The sequence below is a fragment of the Octodon degus genome, unplaced genomic scaffold, assembly GCF_000260255.1.
Source record: "Octodon degus isolate 3935 unplaced genomic scaffold, OctDeg1.0 scaffold00128, whole genome shotgun sequence".
Taxonomy (NCBI): Eukaryota; Metazoa; Chordata; class Mammalia; order Rodentia; family Octodontidae; genus Octodon; species Octodon degus.
In genome coordinates this window covers 392,831-395,222 of record NW_004524704.1, presented here as the reverse complement: position 1 = coordinate 395,222, position 2,392 = coordinate 392,831, and the positions used below count along the sequence as shown (strand labels likewise).

The window sequence follows — 2,392 nt, the reverse complement described above, 5'->3', positions numbered from 1 at the left end:
AAAAAATATAAAAAATGAATCAAAGGGTTGGTTCTTTGAAAGATTAAACAAAATAAACCAACCCTTAATGATTCTTACCAAAATAAAGAAAATCATGCAATTAGAAATGAAAAATTACGGGGACCACCTGCTTAGGCCCTCCTTTGTGTCCTCTCGGACAGGAGCTTTCTTTCCCTCAATAAATATATTCTGCTCATAAAGAAAGAAAAGAAATGAAAAATGAGGTCAGCCTGATAGCTCAGCAGACTAAAGCGCCTGCTTAGGCAGAGCGCGGGGTCCAGGGTTCAATGCCCGCCCAGGTTGGTGATTGAGACTGGGTGTGGTGGCACTCACCTGTAATCCCAGCACTTGGGAGGCTAAAAACAGGAAGATCAGTACGAGTATGATCTATGTAGTGAGACCCTATAGACCCTGACCTAAGTACAAAAAAAAAAAAAAAAAAAAAAAAAAAAAAATGTAAGATGTAAAATCACACCAGATTCTTCCAGTATCCTGAAGATCATCAGTAGCTACATTGTGAACCTATACCTGTAATGAAATAGAAAATTCACAATAAGTAGATAAGTTTCTAGATACATGTGAACTACCAGAGCTGAACCAAGCAGGTACAAAATTCCTGAACAATCCAATAGCAGTCAGTGAAGTTTAGAGAGTAATTTAGAAAAGCTACCAGCTGTCAGCTCAAGTCCTGATGGATTCACTGCACAGTTCTGCAAAGAACTTCAGAAGAGATCTAATACCAGTACTCCTCAAACTCATTTTAAAACTGAAAGGGAAGCAATGAAAGCAAGGATTAGCCTGATTCTAAAACCCTACAAAAAAAGAGAGCTATAGGCCAATCTGTTTAATGAGCATAGACATAAAAATCCTCAGTAAGATACTGGCAGACGGAATGCAGTACTTTATCAAAAAGATGGTACATCTTGACCAAGTAGCTAAATATTGAGTTTCTCTTATATGAGAAATGCAGTGTACAGATAAAGTACAGAATAAAGACACCAGGGAAAAAGAGAAAACAAAGTTGCTGTAGTCCAGCCATGGATAAATGTATCTAAAAGTGTACTTTGATTTGGTGTGACTGTCTTAGGTGTTTTATTTGTTTGTTTGGTTTATTAGTCTGATGGTTAAACTTGTATAATAAATGACTAAAAGGACATAAGATAAATGAATCAGATTCTGACAAATAAAAGCGGGAGTAGAGGGGGAAGGGAAAACAATTGAAAAATAAAATGAAATAAAATACAATAAGAAAAATTGTTTCCCCCCAAAAAAGATTTAAAATTAATGAATGCTTCAAATATTCAGTACTTGATTGCAAGACTAATTACTGTTGATAACATTTTTTAAGTAACATCTTCATGATTTTTACTTCAAGTTATTTTTAGTCTTTGTTAGATCACTCTCCCTTGATTCAGGGAGCATGGAAATACAGCGCTCCAAGATCCAGACCGTATCAGGAGTTGGTTTATTTTCCACACCCATTTTAATGGTTTTCAAATGAAAGCAAATCACAAAGGGAAATTGAAACCATAACCACTTCTGTAACACTTTTTTCTTCGGGATACCTCAACTAAAAGGAATGCACAACAACAAAACACATTTAAGCTTCAAGTTATATGAGTCATCACACAATATTTGTATAATTTCAAAACATTTATAAGCTAAATTGAACTGGGATAATTTGTGAGCAATGTTCTGACCTCTTGCATTTCCAGGGCTTACGTGGCTCAGTAGCTCAGAGGCATTTTTTACATGGATGGTGCTACTTTGATTTTGTGACCTCTCAAGCCCATTCTGTGCCACACCAAGCATAATCACACTCTTTATTCAAAAGGCAGAGTGAGTAAAGATAGAATTAGAAGTGAATGAAGACACAAAGGCGTTTTATGACAAAATAGCCAAATTAGGAGGCATTTACTCCAAAATACTGTGGTTTTGTCCTGACTTTAGCAGTGCATATAATCAAATTGGAAAGATACAGAGAAGATCAGTATAGCTCCTGTGCAAAATACTGTGGTTTCCTAGGCAGGTCTTACTTAACCAAACTGATATTGGTAAGAGCTTCACTGTTAAAATCGAAACAGCAAAAACTCCTTTGACTCTCCTAAAGACACTTAACCTGATCCTGCCATCTCTTCTCTAATTGTTCTGGCTAGTTTCAAGGACTACATTGAATAAGAGTGGAGATGGTGAACGTCCTTATCTTGTTCCTGATTTTAGAGAGAAAACTTTCAAATTTTGTCTGTTTAGTATGATATTGACTATTGGTTTATCATAGATGGCTTTTATCAGTTGAAATAAGGCCATCCATTCCACTTTACTGCAGATTTTTTATCATGCCTGGGTGCTGGACTTCATCAAAAGCTTTTTCCGCTTCTATTGCAATGAGCAT

The 2,392-nt window shown here is 36.1% G+C and overlaps 1 protein-coding gene and 1 non-coding gene across 2 annotated transcripts in view; both read left to right on the top strand.

Moving 5' to 3' along the window:
* The window catches only part of Rgs17 (regulator of G protein signaling 17), a 161,864-nt gene that overhangs the window by 33,996 nt on the left and 125,476 nt on the right, over positions 1-2,392 (top strand). The gene's annotated exons all lie outside the window — the stretch shown is intronic.
* Positions 1,938-2,040, top strand: LOC111812549. The gene has a single exon (XR_002818036.1). It is a non-coding gene; the product is annotated as a U6 spliceosomal RNA (small nuclear RNA).